This window comes from Lithobates pipiens, unplaced genomic scaffold (genome assembly GCF_037356315.1).
Source record: "Lithobates pipiens isolate NorthernLeopardFrog02 unplaced genomic scaffold, aLitPip1_a1.2 Scaffold_19, whole genome shotgun sequence".
Classification (NCBI taxonomy): domain Eukaryota; kingdom Metazoa; phylum Chordata; class Amphibia; order Anura; family Ranidae; genus Lithobates; species Lithobates pipiens.
In genome coordinates, this window is record NW_027507764.1 from 384,814,968 (window position 1) to 384,837,422 (window position 22,455).

The window sequence follows — 22,455 nt, forward strand, 5'->3', positions numbered from 1 at the left end:
TTTTGAGTCCCGTGATCCTGCCAAGATTTTGTGATTAACCATTCTGGCGAGACATCTTTTCCGATTGGATTCCCTATTTTTCAATTAGACTATTATTGGTGCTCTTTTCTGTGCGAAAGGCTCCCAGACCCTCCAGGACAGGCCATCCCCCTTTTGGTCGCCTGCACTGCAGCACTTTGTGGTAAAATCTTCACCCATAGTGCCCCTATAGCAGATATATGATGTATCTTTATTTTTATCTTAACTTACATTCATCAAATAATACATATTACCTTTCATATATGTTTTTTTCCTTTATTCATAGTCATATGATAATCATTCTATAAAGCATTGCATATGTATATATGTACTATAAATCTCCTGAAGAAGCGGTATACCTCATCCGCGAAACATGTAGAGCAAGCAATACGCAGATGGTAGTACTGTAACAAGATGTCACAATATGTGGCTATAGAGCTAATGTTCCTTGATTGTCATATGTGTTTTTTAGAAAGCTATTTGTACATTTCTCTTTTTTATATATATATTTTTGTAATAATAATTAAAAATCTCTATTTGAGACTATTGCCTTACTGTCTTATGGTACCATTAAAGTCCACCTCCAGCCTCCTTTCTCCATGCTCTTTAATACCTACTGTAGTTAAATCAACAAAAACATTTGAAAGTGTACAATGTCCAATAAATGTTCTGTGTATGGGCTGCCACTGACTTTTTGGACTGATGTATATCTAACATCCTGTCCAAGTCACAAATGTGTTAAAGTGGCCCTTGTATTAGTTTGTGTTAGTTGGTGTTTGCTTTCTTGTTGTCCTCATGGGCCATCAGTACTCAAGTAGAATGGCAATATCTTTCAGAATTGGTCATCACTGTGGATCTCTAAACTGGTTACAGACTGAGTGGCAAGCAGACAAGATGTAAAAGTGTACGGGTGGCTCAATCACTCTTCTAAAACAAATCCAAGTGTTAGTCAATATGGTTTAATCTGGTATAAAACGTAAAACATGTAAGTTTGCTAGGAATCACACATGAACGTGTCTGATTTATTATATGTCTTTATTAATAACTGTTTTCTGTTGCCCTACAGCCACAATTCCTATCCAGACCTTAAAAGGAAAATGAGAGTTGGAGAATGAAAGTTTTGATTGTAGTGGGAACATAGAACAGTTTTATGTAACGATAATGATAAATGAGGCCAAATAGGTTACATTTGTCAAGCTCACAGAGGCTGAAAACCCAAGAAATTCAAAAAAAAAGTTTGACGTGTTTCTTCTCCTGTGCATATTCTTTATATTACATCTTTTCTACAATTTTGAAATGTAGGTTATTAGCACATTTGCATATCATTAGAAAAGTAAAAAAGGTTTTCATTCTGCACAAGTTTTATGTATTTCTGCCAAGTTATTGTAAAAAATGCCTATAACAAAAAAAGCAAAAACAGAAACTTCATCTTTAAAAAGGGATGGGTGGTTTTCTTGCAACTAGCTACTAAAGGCTAATGCCGTCTACACACGACTGGACTTTCTGGCAGAAAATGTCAGACGGAATCATTTAAGCCGATAAAATCTGCAATAGTTCTTACTGGCTATCTGGTAAGTGCATTGGGATATACATTTGATTGTGTGTGCTGTATGCAAAGCCCTTCCATATGCACCTTGCTTTAAAAGCTGGCTATAATTTGGGGAGGCTGCCATTTTAGTTTACCCTTGTACATTAATCAGAAAGACCTTCCCAATTGTCAGGTTTATAACTGGACTAGGATCTCTCTGCTTCATTAGAGGGTTCATTAGAGGAGATACATGCAAACCTCTGGTAATTGTGCAATGCTTATTGAGCTAATGTTGTCTTACCACGCCCTCTCACCCTTTTATGTTAATTTCCCTCTGCTGGTCATAAAGGGTTTTTATTAAAACTGATATACAATATAAAAAGGAAAATATGCTGACAGTTTTCTTAGTATACATGAAAAATACATCTGACAGACCACAGAGAAATTAGCAGAAAAAAAGATTAAAGAAAACTCCAAATATCATAACTTCAGATGGAATTAAGCTTGTGATGAGGTTGAAATCAGAGCTGAAACAGAATCATGGTGTAGCATCAGGCAAATTTCTTCCAGATACTTTGCTGTTGGGAAGCTCTGCAAGAGAGCTATTAACCCCAGAAACACGTGTTAGAGAGTAGATTTAAGATGCATTAAAAATAGGTGCCTATCTTTGTGGATAGAGGGGCCAAAAGTAGTATATTTTAGCCATGGTCTATCCAGTTCCATAAATTTAGCCATGGTTTCAATAGTTCCATAGATAAAGGTGCAATTGTTACACCAAACTCCACTTACAAGGAGAAATGCTCAAAAACAATTTTTATGGTAAATATTATCATTTCAGATTAATTGGTGAGAGCACAAAAAAAATGAAAAAAACAAAAACAAATCACTCCTACAATCTAGCTCCCTACAGTGCTGCTCATAGCCCCACCAGATTCAGCCTGGTGATTCCACATACCCACACCCTCAGATGATGTCAGTATGGCAAAATGCATCAGTGTTGGCTCTAGCAGCTGTCAGTAAAGTGACGCCATCATGCCGATTGAAGCAAGAAGCAGGAACCCACGAGTACTGTATACAGAGCGAGGTAAGAGACACCACCTTGTAGCTGCTCCTATTCGGACGTGTTTGGATGTCAGATATTTTAAAGTTTACATTGTAAGTGCATTTCTTATGAGGGTGGTATGGTTGCTTTTGATTAAAGTTTAAACTGAGTTATGCTATGGATTTCATTTTTCTTTTGCCTGGGTATGAGAGCATCAGTATGACATCCAATCCCTGCATATGAGAGTGCCAGTGAGGATATCGTTCTATAATGAGAAATTCAGCAGTGGTTGTTTTGAGGCTTATTTTCCAGATCAATCTGGTAAGAGTACCTATAAATGGGGGAGGCTTGTCCCCTCCGTTTGTCTCACGAGTGGAGATGGTGGATCGTTGAAGATAGCAGACTAAGCGACATCTTGGACCCCAACTACTGCTGGTTGCACTCCATTAATGATAATAGGAGTATTATGGTTTTGCCCTATATTGGATGTGTGTGATTCCAAATACTGCCGGGTGCTGACTTCACAGGGGGCTTGCCTCACCTAATAGCCAGCTATGAAAGAAAAGGTTAGAAGCACACACCAGGAAGTGACCCAGTTTCTAGTATTTTAAACAGGCTTCGCCCCTCTAACACGTTTCACCCACACTTATGGGCTTAACTACTTCCAGTCTGGGCCAATTCGGACTTTCTTCTCCTACATTGAAAACACATAGTTTTTTTGCTATAAAACTTCTTAGAACCCCAAACATTATATATTTTTTATAAATCAATATTTTTTTATTGAATATTTCACAGAACATAAGTGAAAAAACATGTAGAAAAATAGTCACTCAGACATGCACTTCTTCAGCTTATTACGCAGTCTTGATTATTCTATACCAAAGTCTGTATACAATAGGCAGGTAAACCAAGGTAAAAACTGTGATATGTAAAGTATATCTTGTTAGCTCAAGAGTGAGGAACACCACTCCCCTGCCCAGGCACCTCATCTGGGAACACACTGCGTTTAGGAGGAGAGCGGCAACCCCCAGCCCTCTTTTGGGGGTTGTTGTATTGTTTTCATTGTTAGATAACATCTAGTGTTAGACTAAGTAGTATATGAAAAAGACATTGGTGTTCGAAAAAGAAAGAAGTAAGAAATATAAAATATAAAAGTATAAAATAATATAAAATAAAATTAGGAAAGGAAGAAAAACATAGTCAGATAGTTACTTTGGTAGTACAGTATGATTTATAAGTGATACATTTAGGTCTTATGTTTCATTGTGTACCAATCTATCAATTTTTCCCATATTTTTTGGGCTTTACTGTAATTGTTTTGGGTTGATGCATATAACATCTCGTACGCTGCATGAGTTAGTCGTATTTATTACTTCATGTAGAGATGGGGTTTGTTGATCTCTCCAATGGTGCATTATTGTTAATTGTGCACTCAGAAGAATGTGCATGGTTATGGTCCTGTATTCTGATGGAATTAACTCTATGTCTAAGGATAAAATTGCATTTCCTGGCGACATGCGTACTTTAATATTCAATACTTGTGAAATTGTACCATATACTCTGCTCTTGCCCTACTATAATCCCCTTTTGGTAAGGAGTATATGGAGTAATGTTCCCACAGCACCACAGTTCCTCCATCGGGTATTCAAACTTTGTGGTGAGAATTTAGCTATTCTATGGGGTGTCAGATACCATCTGAAGAGGATTTTCTGTGATAATTCCCATAAGTTTACACTCTTTGTCGCAGCATACATGATGTGAAGTGCCTTTCGCCATTGTCCCAGGGAGTAAGAGGTATCTAAGTCCTTCTCCCAGGCAATCATATGAGTTGTTTTCAAGAGTATATCCTTATTTTTCAGTATATAATAGAACAACGATATACAGTACCTTTAATCTTTCCACTCAGCTTGAGACGTTTAAGTCAGGTATGATGTGTGTCAAGCTATAGGTAGGCATTGATAGCGTGGAGGTAATGGAGTCCTGAGATGGAGTGTTTAACAAAGCTATCCAGGCATAAAGCGATGCTGTGATGGTGGGAGAAAGTGATGCATATCTAGGGGTGTATTGTTGGCTAGTAAGAAGAAAGTGATAAAGATTGCCTCCTTTAAGTTGTATATTTTCCTATTCTTTCCATCTGGTATTGGGGCTTTGGGGGAACCATGTTTTAATTTGTGTCAATATTGAGACAATGTAGTAGTCTTTAAGTACTACTAAGCCCACTCCTCCCGCCTTCCTAGTATTGATTAGTTTGGAGAATGCACACCTCACCCTTCCTTGCCAAAGATATCTGTTGATCATAGATTGGGCTTTAATAAAGAAGATGTTAGGCACTGGGATAGGGATGGTCCTGAATAGGTATAGAAATTGTGGTAGTAGTACCATTTTAAAGGCTGCCAGTCTCCCAGACCACAATAATTCTGTTTTTGCTAGATCTTGGAGTTTGGGGTGTAGTTTGTTTAAGAATATGGAGTAATTTGCTTTGAACAATTCCTCTGTCTTAGGTGTTAAGGCGATGCCTAAGTAATTCATACCAGTGGTGTTCCATGTGCATGGGTATAATTGTTCCATTTTGCATCTAGTTTTAGGAGATATATTGATGCCAAGGATGTAAGACTAAGGCCGCGTACACACGCGGGGACTGTTCGCCCAACTTTGTCCGTCAAACAGTTTCGGCAAACAGTCCGCTCAAAATTAGCATGGACGGACATGGCCACACACGACGGACGAACAGTTTGCTGAAACCGTGCGCGATGACGTGAACGGCACTTACGACGGGACGAAAAATACGACGTCCTATACACTGCATTATAACTTTCGGCGTGTAAATCCTTTCTGAGCATGCGCGGAACTTAGTTTGACGAACAAGCCTACACACGAGGGGACTGTTCGCTGAAACAAGGTTTCAGCGGACAGTTTTTCGGAATTTCCGAAAAACCTTGTTCAGCGGACTGTTCGCTGAAACTGTCCGCTGAAAGCCCACACACGAGCGGACTGTTTGCCGAAACACTGTTCAGCGGACAAAGTTGGGCGAACAGTCCCCGTGTGTGTACGCGGCCTTAGTGTCGTTTACTTTTTAGTAGGATATACCATTGAACATTTTGAGTGTTTGATGTATCGAGGCTAATGAGGTCTCTACGTCTGTGATCATGATTATAACATCGACAGAAAATAAACTGATGGTGTGTACTGAGTTGTTAAACCTATGTCCTGTAATTTGAAGGTGGTTGCGTATGTAACTCACCAGAGGTTCCATGAGAAGAGAAAATTAATGGTGAAAGTGAGCACCCCTGGCGAGTTCCATTTGTAATATTAAATGGAGTGGAAAGTGCCCCCGAGGTGTAAACCTGGGCAGAGGCCTTGGAATATAATACCATAATGGCAGAAAATATGGTGCCTTGGAATCCAAACTTATTCAATACCCTGGCAAGATATCCCCAATGTATCCAATTAAATGCCTTCTCTGCATCCAAAGAGAAGGCATTCCCTTCAGATTTGCTTGGGGAATTATATTAATTAGGCACCTGGTGGCATCAGTGGTTGACGTCCTTTTGTAAATCTGGATTGGTCCATGTGTATTAGCTGTGGAAGTATGTTTATCAGCCTTAGTGCGATCAGTTTGGCATATAGCTTCAGGTCATTATTAAGTAATGATATCGGCCTGAAATTCGGTGGAAGAGATGGTTCCTTCCCTGGTTTGAGCAGGGTGATTACAAGTGCTTTCAACATTTCTGATGGGAAGGAGAAAGAGGCAGCTGCAGCGTTGAAAATATTGGTTAGGTGAGGTGTGAGGATGTACTTTAATGTTTTATAGTATTCTCCTATGTATTCATCAGGACCTGGGGATCTGTTTATTGGTAGCGTATCTATAGCATGAGACACTTTGTGGTGCGTGAAGGGAGAATTAAGGTGCTGTAGTTGTGTTGGGGTTAATTGAAGAAGAGACACTTTCTTCAGAAAGCCCTGTATAGCCTCGGGGGTTAGTTAAATGGTGTTTGTATCATCTGCCAAGTTGTACAGAGATCCATAATAATGGCTAAATGTGTCGGCAATTTTTTGTGGGTGTTGATGTTTATCTTTAGTGATTGGGTTTTGGATCACCAGCAATTTACGCAGCGCTTTACAATATAAAAGGAGACAATACAGTTACAATACAATAAAATACAAGAGGATTAAGAGGGCCCTGCTCAGAAGAGCTTACAATCTAATAGAGTGGGGCAGGTGGTACAAAAGGTTATAACTGTCGGGAATGAGCTGATGGAAGTGGTAGGAGATTAGTTTGAGATGTGATAGGCTTCCCTGAATAGATGAGTTTTCAGGGATCGCCTGAAGGTAGCAAGAGTAGGGGATAGCCGGACCAGTGGAGGTAGCGAGTTCCAGAGGATTGGAGAGGCTCTGGAGAAATCCTGGAGACGAGTGTGGGAGGAGGAGACAAGAGAGCTTGAGAGTAGGAGGTCTTGAGAAGAACAGAGGGGGCGATTTGGGCGATATTTGGAGACAAGATTGGTGATGTAGCTCGGGGCAGAGTTGTGAATGGCTTTGTATGTTGTGGTTGGTATTTTGAATTTAATTCGCTGGGTGATTGGGAGCCAGTGTAGGGATTGGAGGAGAGGGTTGGCAGACACTGAGCTGTTGGTAAGGTGGATAAGTCTGGCAGCAGCATTCAAGATAGACTGAAGAGGAGATAGCCTATGGGGAGGCAGGCCAATGAGAAGGGAGTTGCAATAGTCAAAGCGGGATATAACAAGGCAGTGAATGAGGAGCTTGGTAGTTTCATTTGTTAAAAAGGGGCGAATTTTAGAGATGTTACGGAGGTGAAATCTACAAACTTTTGACAACGATTGGACTTGGGGCTGAAATGACAAGTCAGAGTCTAGGGTTACACCTAGTACCCTGGCGTGAGGGGAGGGCCTGATAGTTGCATTGTTGATTTTGATGGAAAAGTCATGGAGGGGGGCATGTGCAGGGGGGAATATTAATAGCTCAGTTTTAGAGAGGTTTAGTTTAAGGAAGTGGTGTGACATCCATGCTGATATGTCAGTTAGCAGGTTAGTAATGCGAGAGGAGACTGAAGGAGTGAGGTGAGGAGTAGACAGATAGATTTAGGTATCATTGGCGTATAAGTGGTATTAAGTGGATGTATGGTATCTTGCTTTTGTACCTGCAGCCCCATAAGCGTTGTGCTAGGAGTTTCCCCGCCCTGTTACCATTTACATAATAGTTCATATTTAGACGTTTTCCTTATAGCAGCAATCGAAGATTATAACGGTGTTGTGATAATTGTTTAGAAATTGAGGGTGTGGGTTTTTGTTTATTACTGATTTCTAAGTTGTGAATTTTGTTTGTGAAATCCTGTATTTGCTGTTGGTGCTGCCTCTTCCTCCTTGCCCCCAGTTTAATAAAGATACCACTCATGAACGCCTTATGGGCATTCCACAATGTACACTTATCATCCACAGAATTCACATTATCTCTAAAATATTGCATTAAATGTTGTTCCAATATAGTTTTAGTAGATTTTTCCTGTAAAAGAAGTGGGTTAGCTCTCCAGATGGGAACATGGTTAGAGGAAAATGAGTCACTGATTGTCAGCACTACAGACGCATGATCTGACCATGCAATATCATTTATGGATAATGCTACAGTTCTGGACAAGGTCCATTGATCTACTAGGAATAGATCAATTCATGAGTATGACCTGTGTGGTGAAGAAAAAAAGTGAAGTATTTTTCCCCTGCGTGAAGACATCTCCAGGCGTCGAATATGTTTTGCTGATGTATGGTGTTTTGAAGCATTTGGGTTTTTCTGAAGTGGAATCAAGGGGTGAGTCTGTGATAAGGTTAAAGTCCCCACAGATCACCAGGGCTCCTTTTTGGTGGGCTCGTATCTTCTGAAAAGTTTTGTTAATAAAGTGTATTTGGTTGGGATTCGGGGCGTAAAGGTTCACAATAGTGTACGTTGGGAGTTGATATCGCAAATTAATATTATAAACCGTCCTTGTGGGCCTGCAATCACTTCATGGAGTTGAAATCAGACAGTGTCCCTTGTTCCAGTAGGATCTCTTTTTTTTTTAAATCTGTCTTTGCACTGTTTATTTATTATTATCTAACTATTAAAATGCGTTTCCTGAGCACATAGGACATCGCTTTTGAATTGTTGAGTTTCCTTCCATAATGACTTATGCTTGACGGGGTGATTAAGACCTTTGGTATTTATAGATAGAAATGTCACCCCATGTGGACCAAGTAAGTTTAGATGTTTGACATTCTGTGTTCATGTAAGTTCTTTTGTGAGTGTGAGTGGAGAGTTCCCTCAAGTGGTCAGAGCTGGTATCGATTGTATTGTTAAGTGCTAGTGCAGACCAGAGATTTGTTGTACTTACATTTGGAAGTGCAGGCATCTTTCCAGCTTGGCCATGCTGGTAAAGTCTCTTTGGAGGTGTTGGGAGAAACAGTAGTGGCTTCATCTAAGAACTGTAAAGTAATCTGTAAGTTTTGACTGTGTTGGAAAAATATAACAAGAAGAAAAATAAAACTGACTATGAACATAAAAACTTGAAATTTGAATAACATGTTTAAACTTGTCAAGTGAACATTGTGATCCAAGTATGGGTATTTCATACCCGTATGCAGCATTTTGCTGCTCAGGTAGTATCAGGGGGGTGAGTTTGTGAGCCGAGAGAGGCTACTCTCCTCACAGAACAGAAGGTAATACTTATTAGCTTTCCAGGTATTTAGTGCCTTTTAGCATTTTTAGCCGTTAGCTTTTGCCATCCAAGATCTGCAGGGGGAATGCTCCTAGGGGAGTCAGGCCTGCTGACAGGCTCTGGAAGTATCTGCCATTCTTTGAGCAGGGACAGACCTTTTTCCAGGGAGTCTATGGTGAAGGTATGACCCTCTTTGGTAATCGTGATTTTTGTGGGGAAGCCCCATCTGTAGTTTATCCTATGATTCCTGAGGGCTTTGGTAATTGTGATCAGGCTTCTTCTTTTTTGGAGAGTGTATTGCAATAGACCTGCAAAAAAATGCAGATTTTGATGCTGTGAGGGAATATTATCCTTAGTGTGCATTGCAGACATTAATTTTTCTTTTGCATGGTAAATATGTAACCGTAGTACTACATCCCTAGGGATCTGATCGGGGAGTATGAATGTTTAAGCAGGAGATGGATTCTGTCTATGATCACATCTAGATCCATGAGGTCAGGAAGGATTTCTTTAAACAGAGTAGTGGGGTACTCACACAGGTCTTATTTGCTGTACAGACTATGGGATCCCTCTGATTTTTAGATTGTTCCTTCTACTTCTGTCCTCCATGTCAGCTATTTTAGATTTGAGTCCTTCTATTACCTCCTCTTTTTCATCATGAGCATCTACCAAATCATTCACAGTATCTACAAACTCCCCCATCTTGTTTTCAATGTGCCCCACTCTGGATTCTTAAGCCTGTATATCCTTATTGAACTTTTGCATGCAGGACATCATGTCACTTTGAGCTCCTTAGGGACAGTAACATGTCCTTTAGCACTGTGTCCATAACTGGCTGATTATTAGTTGGGAACACCTCTATGCTGTCAAGCAGATCTCTAGTGTCCTCCCCAGAGTCAGTGCTGGGGCTGGCTGTGGGGCTGCATCCAGAGCCATCCATCCGGGATTTGACATTAGCTGGGCTTGCAGACTGAGGAGTATCAGGGTAGGATTGCTGGCTGTCTGGGGACCCACTATTTTTGCTGACAGATGCAGAGTTAGCAGGGGTGGAGTGTGTGTTGTGGGCCAGGGTGGATGAATGGACGGCGCCATCTTGCCTACCTCCATGTGTCTGCCATGATACAAAATCCGTCAGTTTCTGGGGCTTCCTGAGGTCTTTTCTTTTCTTGACCATGGTCACAAATGCTGTAGTGTGCAGAATTTGGGGTGAAAACCCCCTCTGGAAAGTCGATATTAGCCGCTGTTTGTCTGTGAGGAGAGGAGGTCAGCTCTCACACATCCATCTCACTCTGCAGCCGGCCACGCCCCATAAACATTATATATTTTTAATCAGAGGCCCTAAAGAATAAAATGCTGGGTGCTGCATATATTATTGTGACATGCTATTTGCTCAACTTTTTTTTAACAAATTGTTTTGGAAAAATAAAGCTTAAATTACTTTTAATACACAAAAACACAATATAACATCCAATTGTTTGGTAAAATATAAAAGATGTTATTACATTGAGTAAATAGATACCAAACATGTCATGCTCTAAAACTGTATATGCCCGTGGAACGGCACCAAACTATGGTACCTAAAAAATCTCCATAGGTGATGCTTTAAACACCTTTACAGGGTACCAGTTTAGAGTTACATAGAAGGCCTGGCACTAACATTATTGCACTCACTCTGATGTTTGCAGCGATAGCTCACATGGGTGGTGTGATCTCCGTTTACATATGCGTGCAGGATCGACGTGCAGGTTCACATTTGTATGTGAGTCATTTTTAACTTTTTGATTTTAGTTATTTACATTTTTTTAGCGCTTTTATTGCTATCACAGGGGATGAACAACATCCTCTTTATGGAGAGATCTGGGGTATATTAGATCCCAGATCTCTCATCCACCCTTCAGAGCATATGATCAAACCAAGATCGGTTTTATTAGATGCCTTCACAAGCCAGTAATGGCTTATGTGCAAGTGACAAAAACCTCATGGCTTCCAGCTCACACAGCAGGGAGAAACAGCATCAATTGTGCATGGAGCCTACCAGAACTGACACTTTTGACACTGTATAGGAACCAGTGAAACTAATACAGAGGTCACGGTAATAATGACACTGGCTGGGAAGGGGTTAAACAGCTAGGGCAATCAAAGAGTTAAATGTGTGCCTAGCCAGTGTTCTGGTGTACTGTAAAAGGTGCTTTTACTAGGGGAAGTAATGGATTTTATTCCCTTACTTCTCTGCTGACAAGACAGGGCTCTGCTTTGTTTACATAGGCAGGGCTCTGTCCTGTGTAAGATTTATGATGATCGCTGGGTATCGGTGGTAATCCATTGATCAACATCTGCTGTGTTTAATCACAGCACGACCAGGTTGCCGGCGGCGCACACATGAGCCCCCTACCTGGAAGTGTTAGATCAGGTACCTAGTATGTGATCTGGTGTAGCCAAGCTGCCTTTATATTAAAAAATTGAAATACAATAATTGTTTATTGTTTTTTTTTTTGTCCAGCTCAGACATGCTAATGTGTTGTCCACCTCAAAAAACGTGGAATCTTAAATATCTTGTACCTTGTTTTTCTCCATGGTTGCTTTGAATATTCATCTCATATATCACATTGTGCTGCATGTGGGAACTGTTTTACCTGCCAAAGTATATGATTTATGTGCCGTCAGTATCTGCTCATCCCTGCCAAAAAGTGAATCCGTGTTCTCAACTTCCCCAACAGCAGAACAACTTGGTCAAGAACGCACCCCCTGTCTGTTTATTGGACACCGAAGAAGATAAGTCATTACTGAGCTTGTGTTTCTCTATTTCATTCAAAAATGTCAGCGCTTGCACATCTGCTCTGCAAAAGCACCTGACTAGTGCACCCTTTAAAAGCCAGGTCCACTTATGTGAAGAATTTTCACTTGGGTGGAGTATGAATGCTCCATAGGTTCAAATGGAGAATGCACAGTTCATCCACAGGCCCAGTTTAGAAGATATTGACAAGCGGCTCAATTGGGGATATCTCTCTGAAGTCAATGATACTAAACTGTAATGCCTGAATATGCTCTTTGTCAACATGAGATAATCCTGACTCTTTCACCCACTTCTTGCTGTTAAGTCGCAGAAGTGAATATTATCTGGAGGTCACCGTTGAAAATAATCATTCCCAGGTGGAGTTTGATTTTCCAATGACAGTAACATACGTTGTATTTGCACTGTTATGGTAAGGTTACAAAAGAGCTTTCTTGATTGTACAGTGGAAGCTGTTGTGTAAGGGTAATACACGTGACTCGGCTATTGCTTGTTCACTGAAGGACTGTCTTAGACCATCCCTGCAGTTAGATATGAAAGCCGAAAATCTGTTGACTGTGAATTAGAGCTGCACGATTCTGGCTAAAATGAGAATCACTATTTTTTTGCTTAGAAGATACATCACGATTCTCTCACGATTCTCACGGCGTATCATCTTTCACATTAAAACAAGAAAAAATGTGCTAACTTTACTGTTTCTTTTTCTTTTATTTATTGAAGTGTATTTTTTCCCAAAAAATTGCATTTGAAAGACTGCTGGACAAATACAGTGTGGCATAAAATATTGCAGCAATTGTCATTTTATTCCCTAGGGCAGTGATGGCGAACCTTGGCACTCCAGATGTTTTGGAACTACATTTCCCATGATGCTCAGCTACACTGCAGAGTGCATGAGCATCATGGGAAATGTAGTTCCAAAACATCAGGAGTGCCAAGGTTCGCCATCACTGCCCTAGGGCCTCTGATATATATATATATATATATATATATATATATATATATATATATATATATATACATATATATATAATGTTTGGGGGTTCCAAGTAATTTTCTAGCAAAAAATATTGATTTTAACTTAAGAAAGAAGTGTCAGAAAAAGATTTAGACTTTAAGTGGTTAAACTTCGAAAGCTTGGCAGACTGCCCAGACTATTTGTTCACACAAGAAGTTCTTACCCTTTGATCTAAGAAGTAAGTTAGTTACAATGTTTCAAGATCTACACTTGGCAGATTGCCCTGGATGCTTTCTTTAGACAGCTGACTGAGCAGATAATCTCTCCACTTGTTTATATGAAAGAATCGCCTACTCTCAGCGGGAGAGATCGTCAAATGGGGTGAATCGAGATCGCATTTTTTTAACGATTAATCGTGCTGCTCTACTGTAAATATTAGAATGAGGCATACATTGCTCAATTATCTGCAGATTAGGTCTAAAATGATTACGCAACCCAGTAGCCATGATATATATGGACACGTCTACATATGCCCTATGTAAAATAAATAAGGTCTTTCTTTGTGATGTAATTGAAACAATTATTCTTGCAGAATAATATAAGCATGAAATGCAAAATAATAATAGAACGACTGTCAGCCTGTCACTCCTTGACATTTTGCATCCTAGGCCGAGGGTTATTCGCCGCTCTATTCTTATTTTTTATCTTATTAGCCCTACATAAGATATTACACATCTATTACTGAACTGGGCATTTGTGCGGTAGCAACTCCATGCTTATTTTATACCGCCCAACAAAAAGCTGTCAGAATTCATTTTATCGCGATACAGTGTTACCAGTAAATGTATATAACATGTGAACTTTTAGAATCCAGTAAATTACAACTGTTTTCTGTTTAACTATTCCCTGGGTTTGAACTGCAGGTGCATTTTGTCTGGGTAATTCAGATACTCTAACACCAGCTATCCTGTCAAGCATACACTTGTAAATTGAATTCTAATCAATAAAACATATTCTGTGTACAAGATGATTTTGATTTATTGTCTAAGCAAATATCTCCTGCAGTGACTAAGCATTCTTTCTGTAATAGAATTTCATCTGTACTGGTGGTGGTGACATTGTGACACTATGATATTAAAACATGACTGGGTGACATGCAGTAATCCAAAACCAACAACGTATCCATTTTTTGCTCTATACAGCTTAGCAAAGCATGTGTGAAACAGGTACATTAACAAGACAGATATCATGATCAGTTTTTTTTTTTTTTTGTATTGCTGCAAATGGCAAACAAATAATTTGTAACCATACGTGCTAGGTATTCCAAGGAATACAAATTGCACAATGCAGTAACTGTAAATATGTAGGTACAGCAACTATATGGTAAATAAGCGGGGTGGAGAAGCTTTGTATACATGGAGGTTGATTTACTAAAGGAAAATCGGCTGTGCACTTTGCAAAGTGCAGTTGCACTCTGCGAGAGTAGTTGCTCCGGGGCTTAGTAAATGAGGAAAAGCTCTGCTAAATTCCATCATCCAATCATATACAAGCAAAAAGGCATTTTTTTTTTAAATTTTCCTTGCATGTGATTGGGTTTTCTTTGCAAAGTAAAGCTTTTTATCATTTACTAAGCTCTGGAGCAACTGCACTTGCAGAGTGCAATTGCACTTTGCAAAGTGCATAGTCTATTTGCCTTTAGTAAATCAACCCCATAGCACAAGGGATGTAGCTTACAATAAGTAGGATGTGTCTCTTGTGTTATTGCCTCTTTTGGTAGCAGAAATCTTCCTCGTCAATGAGCCATCCCCGCCCCCACCCCCATCTCTGTAGTCTTCTGGTGTGGCGGGGGTTTAAAGAAGTACAGCCAAAGCTCGTTTTGTAGCTGCAGTATTTGTAGCTGCTGGCTTTAAAAAAAAAAAATGGCGGACTCCCGCTTTAAACTGAACTGAAACTCTAGACAGCACACAAGTATTACATGTTGTCTGCTATAGTATATGACTAGCTGATATTTAATTATTGGAGAGACTCAACAGTAGTGGTCCTGTCTTTCCAAAATGAAAACAATACACACTGACCACTTTGTGCCTGCGCTATAGCCCGAAGATGGCTACAGTTTTGCTGGGAGGATGTCCCTGAACGTCCTACTCTTTGCTTCCCCTCTGCGTGCTGGCTTGTTGCCCATGTCCCTTGGACACAGCCAATCACAGATCATGCTAAATGGCCAATCACAGCGGCCATTTACATCATCAATGGCCATTTAGCCATTTTACACTAATGTAATGGGGGGCTCTCTTGGGACCCTGATGTAAGGAAGGGGCCTTTCTGGGGACACTAATGTAAGGGGGCTCTCTGGGGACACTGATGTATGGGGGTTCTCTGGGGACACTGATGTAAGGGGGGGCTCTCTGGGGACCCTGGTGTAAGGGGGGGCTCTCTGGGGACACTGATGTATGGAGGGCTCTCTGGGTACACTGATGTAAGGGGGGCTTTCTGGGGACACTGATGTAGGGCAGGCTCTCTGGGGACCCTGATGTAAGTAGGGAGGCTCTCTGTGGACCCTGATGTAAGGGGGGCTCTCTGGGGACCCTGATGTAAGGGGGGCTCTCTGGGGACCCTGATGTAAGGAGGGGCACTCTGGAGACCCTGATGTAATGAGGGGGGCTCTGGGGACCCTAATGTAAGGGTCGGCTCTCTGGGGACCCTGATGTAAAGGGAGGCTCTCTGGTGACCCTGATATAAAGGGAGGCTCTGTGGGGAACCTGATGTAAGGGGAGGCTCTCTGGGGACCCTGATGTAAGGGGAGGCTCTCTGGGGACCCTGATGTAAGTAGGGAGGCTCTTTGGGGACCTTGATGTAAGGGGGAGCACCTTGGAGACCCTGATGTAATGAGGGAGGCTCTGGGGACCCTGATGTAAGTGGGGGATCCGCACCCAGATATGTAACGATTTTATATATATATATATATATATATACATACATACACACACATGTATATTATATACATGTGTATGACTTTCTTTACTGCGCTGCTATGGGCTTTAGCCCGAGATCTTTTGTAGACCCAGCAACGCCCCTGGTGGGGGCCCTTTGTGGTTTCTTGCACCGGGGCCCTGAATATTCTAGTTACAACTCTGAGCCCTTGTACACACGGCCGGACATTTCAACAACCAAATCCGTCGGATTTTGTCCGACGGATTTTGTCTGACTGATTGTGTCCGAAACTGTTGCATACACCTGGTCTGACCAAGTTGTCGGAATTTGCGGTTGCCAAGAATGCGGTGACGTAAGCCGTGTACGGCGGGACTAGAAAAGGGTCAGCACCACGTCCGGCACCCTTTGGGCTCCTTCTGCTGATCTCGTGTTAGTAGAAGTTTGGTGAGAGACAATTTGCGCTTTTCAGATTTGTGATTCAGATCGCTACTGCTCTTCGGTTTGTGCTTGTGTGTGCTTATCTGATAATCAGTGCTTGCAGTCAGTAAGTATTTGTTTATCATTGTGGACTATATCTTGGTATAGTACGCTTTGAAAGGCATTTCTTATTGTCTGCTTGCTTCTGCTATTCAGGTCGTTTTTTCAGGCCTTGCTGTTTATCGGTGCTTTCTGGTGTCCGTTCTGACAAGCTGACCGTTTTGAAACCATGTTTCGTCTACGTACTCGTCGTAGAGTTTGTGCTGTGCAGGGGCTTCGTGTTGGGGTTCTTACTTTGACACAAGCCCGGTCCATGAACAGGGAGGGGAGGCGTTTGTGGACCAAGAATTGGTTGCGCCAGCGTGACCAGTTCTAGCACATGCCTTTGCTCCGTGAGATCCGGGAGAATAATCCTGATGATTTCAGGAATTATCTCCGGATGACGGACCCCGTTTTTCACCGTCTGCTGGCTTTGCTGACCCCTTATATCACCAGGCAGGATACCTGCATGCGGCAAGCCATCACTCCGGAGCAGAGGCTCATCGCCACGTTGCGCTACTTGGTGACAGGAAGAAGCCTTCAGGACCTCAAGTTCTCTACAGGCATCTCCCCCCAGGCTCTGGGGATCATTATTCCAGAGACCTGTTCTGCCATCATTCAGGTCCTGCAGAAGGACTATATGAAGCTAAGTTTTCTCCTTAAACATCACATTCTATGTATTTCATGATTGCTAATGTCTTGCATTTCTTTCCTCATTCCCTAATTACCATCATTGCAATATGCTCTAATTCATATACTCTGCCCCTTTGTCCTCAGGCATATTTGCCTCACTAACTTCCCCACCATGCTCTTCTTGGCCCATAAAACTATAGTCTAGTCACTTACCAATGTCTTTTGTCAGCTCCATAGTATTGCTTTCCCCTAAACACCCCCTATAATGTCTACAAATGTGATGTGTGTGCTTCAATTCATGCAGAGTCACATTGTTTTAATTTTTGGTTTTGTACCAAACTCATTAGGAACCCCCCTCCCCCCAACTGCTAGCTCAGCTGATGGCAATCCTCTATCTGATGACTTTACCAGACCCAATACCTACCTTTTTGATGCTCACGTTTATGGATGAATTCACCTAAGCATGTAGTGCAAGGGCCTGCCTCAATACTTTCAAATGCTAGTTTTATTTTGTTTTTTAACATATTAATTATCTGGATATGTAATAGCAGAATGTCAAAATGTGCTTCCATTTTGTTTTCTTTTTGGGATTATGACACTTCTTACCTGTCCGGTGGGCTGCCAATAGTGTAACTAAGGAGGGGCTTCCCAAAGTATCACACATTATTTAGGCATTCAGCTCTCAATCAAGTGGAGAGGGTTACCTGTCCAAAACACCCCCCCCTCATTTTTTAGCAAGGGCCCATCAGATGGGGGGGGGGGGGGATGGTGGGGTGATGACTCTCATAAGGGGACCTTATACTTTAGGCTTTAAATACTCAGTTCCCAAAATGTTATACTAATTTTGTCAAAAATGTTGGTGTCTAATCTGCTTGCAATGTTGATTTGTCAAATTACTAATTTTTGTTCTTGTTTCACTACAGTGTCCTTCAACGCTACAGGAATGGCAGACTGTGGCCTCCCACTTTGCAAGTTTAATTCAAGTTGTGCCTTTTTCAGCAACAGTGCAAACCCAAGTTCAGAGCGAGATGAGGGGACAGTCTCTTCTTCAGATAATCGTATTATGTTGTGGGTCTGCTACACACACACCTTGTTTTTGTAACTAATGTATGTAGTGCATTACTGACCAAAATCGTGCTCATTTTCAGCACATGGGAGGAAAATGGCATGATTGTCCAAATTTACACCTCACTGTGGGTGTTTTTTACTAAAGGCACATCCACTATACACTACAAGTGCACTGCAAAAGTACACCGGAAACTGCACTTGGAGTGCAAAGTGGAGTTTCCTTTAGTAAATCACACTCCTTCTCAGCACAAACTAAAATTTTACTACAAATACATTTTTGGTGCAATGAAAAAGGAAGCCACACATTGTTGATAATTAAACTTTTTAATATAGTTTTGCCGTTTAATCAAAATTTGGTTTACTTGGTGTTTTTGTGTAAACAGGCATGTATCAAACCGTAAAATAAAGAACACAGGAACTTACAAAGTTCAACTTTGAAAAGTGAAGACAATATCAGACATGAGTATGTACAAACTAGGCTGATATTGCCTTCATCACATGGGGTGTGACCCCTGAAAAATCCAAATTTGGAAGATGCACACAGTGTGTCAACATGTGCTAACTCCCATCATGGGGGATCAATGTACATGCTTTGGGACTGCAACCCCTTCATCTCAGCCACTTTACCCAAAACGCGTACATTGATCCCCCATGATGGGAGATAGCACATGTTTACACACTCTGTGCATCTTCCAAATTTGTAAATTTGTAATTTCGATAAATACAAAAGTGGTGTTTTAAAATATCAAAAATAAAACCCTATCTAGTTTTTTTCTGTTTCACACTCTCCCCAAAACATCAATGATGTTCTTCATTTTATTTTTAACATTGTTGATGTTTTGCTGTATATTTCCCAAATCCCGATTGCCCCCCATTATCTCCCTAATCAGGATCTGGGCACTTTCACTGGTAAAACGGGAATCTTCTTCCACATCACCTACAAAACAAAGCAAAAAAACACACCATGTAATAAAAATATGGTGACATACATTGATGAGCTTACCAGACACTCACTTGTTGTGGTGACAATTCGCCCAACCTCGACGATCTCTCCTTCCTCCTCCTCCTGCTCCTCTGTTTCTGGTTTTCAAAGTTGCCCTTTGGGAGGGGTGTGGTCCCTGGTGTCCTCATACTTGCCGAGTCTTCTCTCCCCTATGAGAATGTAAAAATAAAAAAATTAGCACACAGAGGGCAGAAATAGGAATATGAAACATTGCTTGGAAGTGTTGTACAATTGTTTTTTGGCCGAGTTCAAAGATGAGAACATTATTGTGGACACTTTGTTAAGCTGGAATACTTACCTGCAGAACGATGTTTCTTATGAACGAATGAAACCATGAACTTGAAAGTGGCCATTTTAAAATGCACTACATGAAATCAAAGCACATGGAGCAGTATCCAAGCAAGAATAATCATATGAACACACGACAACTACTTACTTTTTTTAAGAACACGCTTGATCCTTAGGTACTGCTCGTGCTCCCTCAGTTTCAGGTCTGACCAGCGTTTTCTCAGTTGATCCTTAGATCGTCGTACCCCAAAATTCTTTTGAAGACTCTTCACAACTTTAGTCATGATCTTGGCCTTTCTGATATTTGGGTTTGGGTAAGGTCCATACTTCCCATCATAGTCGGTCCTGTTCAATATGTCCACCATCTCCAACATCTCTCCAGAAGACATATTTGAGGCCTTAAATCTTCTCTTCCTAGATCGCGACGTTTCAGGCTCCGGGCTTTCCTCACCCTCCTCCTCATTAGTGGAACTATTATTAGTGCGCACCTGCGTTCTCTCCGCCATGTGCTCTCCCCACTGCGCCGCAAGCGAAGGGGCGGGGAATAGTCTAGAAAGAACGTCAGGGGCGGGCGGAGTTTCACGCATGCGCACTGTATATAAAACGCAACACGCGTGTATCGTCCGTACGATCTGGGAAGAGAGTGAGGCGCGGATGCGACGATCGTGCAAACTAAGGTAAAATTTTTAACTTGGTGCATCACTAGACTAGACTGCTTCTATCTAGGCCAATGTTGGGACAAGATTAGGAGGGTTTTTAATGGCATTATTAGTATTTGAGGGTTTGTCTTGTGTTGTGTCTTGCAGACAATATGGATCCATTCAAAAACCAAAATTTTATGGGGCTATTCCTCGAAACTATACAAGGACATGCCCTGCCTGTGGCAGTTCCACAACGAGTTTTACAACGACATAACAAAGATGAACGCAGCGCTGGAGAAACTGCTTTCTTTGGTGCGGATCATGGTCCCCACAGCATACATGGCCTATCTGAAAAGGAAAATTGGGGCCATGAAGATTACATATCTCAGGGAGAGAAAGAAGCACCTGGAGTCCTTGAGAGCAGGAGATCCAGATGCCGTTTATTACCCCAGGATGGTTTACTTTGACAGGCTGCATTTTCTGGTAGACCAGGGGGTACCCAGGCCACCACTCAGGCCACCACACTCCAGTCTTCCTTCAAGGTATCCTTCACCCCCAGCTGAGGCTTCCAACGTCCAACCTGGGCCTTCCAGGCAGCAACATGTGGTGGGGCCTAGCTTGAGACAGGTATTGCATTGTTGAACATATTTCTTGTGTTACATTTAATGATGTTAACTAGATGTTCTTATTGATCAGTAAGTTGTGATTTAACAAAGTGGTTTACATATCAAGAGACAGTAGTGACCAAAAATTATTGGGACGGGAAAGAAAAATGCTGGGCTCAGAATGATAGTCTGTTCTATTTGGTAACATTCAATTTGCAAAAGCCAGGAGCACAAAATGGTGTGATTGATGAGCCAAAAACTAAAACTATGTCCCCTTTTCATACACAGGAAGACCTCAGTCGGGGGAAGGCTGTGGCAAGTGGCAGCCAGGAGGTCGACCAACGCCCTCCTTCTCCTCCTCCTGCCCCAACTACAGGAGCCCAGCCACAGCCTCGAAGGATGCCTGGGGGGAAGTGCCTAAGGAAGACGAGTGAGTGATGGCCTGGGTTCAGTCTGGTCTGCCAGAAGATGCAGCCTCTTGAAGAACCACATCCTGGGGACATAAATGGCATCTGAATTTCCTGTTCTCTAGGACTTCTGGACCAGACTTCTCTCCCTGAGATATGTACTCCTCAGGCCACCAATTTTTCTTATTATAATTTGTTCATGTCTGCCCTGGGGGCCAAAGGCTGCACCAAAGTAACAAGTTTCTCCAGCGCTGCGTTCCTCATTTTATTTTATTGCGACCAAAATAAAGGTTTTTTTTGTTTGATGAAATACTTGTGTATGTGTTTTCCTTCCAAAAGGCCAGTTTATTTGTGAGCAGGCAGGTACATTTCAAAAATACAAAGTGAAATGAATAACAAGGGGTACCAACACTAAACAACCTCCTGTAGATTAAAAACGAAAAACCAAAGATAAAAAATACAATAATGTTGTTGTGGTAAGTTTACACACAAAAAACACACCAAAAAAAGGAGAAATGAGCAAACTGTCTTTAAAGGAGATTTTTAGGAAATCAAAAAAAAAAACATCCAAAAAAGAATAAACAAAATCTAAAATTGTGTAGATGTGACGCAAACTAAAATTGTATTGCCGAAATGGTTAAAAAAAGAGTCATGAAATACGTTCGAGAGAAGTGTGTGTGACTATGAGCATCAAAAGAAGTTCCTTCTTGCAGCATTGTAAAGAACAAGAGAATGCGCTTCATGAAAGAACTTTTTAACATTGCAGCGTGACGAATGTGCTATATCCATTACGAGCAGTAGTTTTATCTGAACGAGCGCTTCCGTGTCGGAATTTGAATGTGAGCATGCGTGGCACTTTGTCCATCGGAATAGGTTACACATGATCGGAGTATGTCCGATCGGACCAGTTTGTCGGAAAATATTTCCAGCATGTTGGAAAATTTGGTCCGACGGATATTCCGACGGAAACAGTCCGATGCATACCACACACAGTCGGATTATCCGACAAAACGGTCCGATAGGACACATTCCGACGGATTCTCCGACCGTGTGTACAAGGGCTGAGTCTTATATTTCACAATATGGTTAACAGTGATAATTGCAGTTGGTTGTTTCAGGCACTACAATTTAATTAACACACTGTGGATGCTCATACAGTGGTAATAGAACAGTCATTAATGGCAGCGATAACACACTGAATAGGGCCCAGTATTGCAGCGGTACTTCATTAAATAAAGGTAGTTAAACTGTGTTCCAGGCTGAGCCTGTTTTACCAGAGAATGGCTTTTGTTGGAGCAGTCGTGTACTGTAAGGTGATGTAGCGGA